This window comes from Charadrius vociferus, unplaced genomic scaffold (assembly GCF_000708025.1).
Source record: "Charadrius vociferus isolate BGI_N301 unplaced genomic scaffold, ASM70802v2 scaffold59, whole genome shotgun sequence".
Lineage (NCBI taxonomy): Eukaryota > Metazoa > Chordata > Aves > Charadriiformes > Charadriidae > Charadrius > Charadrius vociferus.
In genome coordinates this window covers 726,323-726,709 of record NW_009661371.1, presented here as the reverse complement: position 1 = coordinate 726,709, position 387 = coordinate 726,323, and the positions used below count along the sequence as shown (strand labels likewise).

Genomic DNA, 387 nt, shown 5'->3' with positions numbered 1-387 from the left:
TCCTGCTGATAGAATTGGCTGAGTATAGTCCTCGGATATGTTAATATTGGTATTGGGATCAATATTGGTTCTTTAGTATTATTAATGTTAACTAGTTAGCCTTATTCTATTAAACCTATTTCAGCCCTCAGGTTCCCTTGCTTTTTCCCTGATTCCCCTTCCCGGGTGGGGAGGGGTCATCGGGTGAGACAATAATGGTCTGAACGACAATAAATTGCTGTGGGTTCCCCACACCGTAACCCTGAACTCAAACGGCGGTATCGGTGACCGGTGTCTATACCCTCCCTGGATACCTGCGCGCGGCAGCACTGGGGTCTCACCTCCCTGCAGCTTTCCAAACCCAAACCAAACTCCTCGTGGGAATGCTCCCGCCTGCCCACCCCGCAG

At 50.1% G+C, this 387-nt stretch overlaps 1 protein-coding gene across 1 annotated transcript in view; it reads right to left on the bottom strand.

Moving 5' to 3' along the window:
- Window positions 1–387, bottom strand: part of MFHAS1 (malignant fibrous histiocytoma amplified sequence 1) — a 37,266-nt gene that overhangs the window by 36,031 nt on the left and 848 nt on the right. The gene's annotated exons all lie outside the window — the stretch shown is intronic.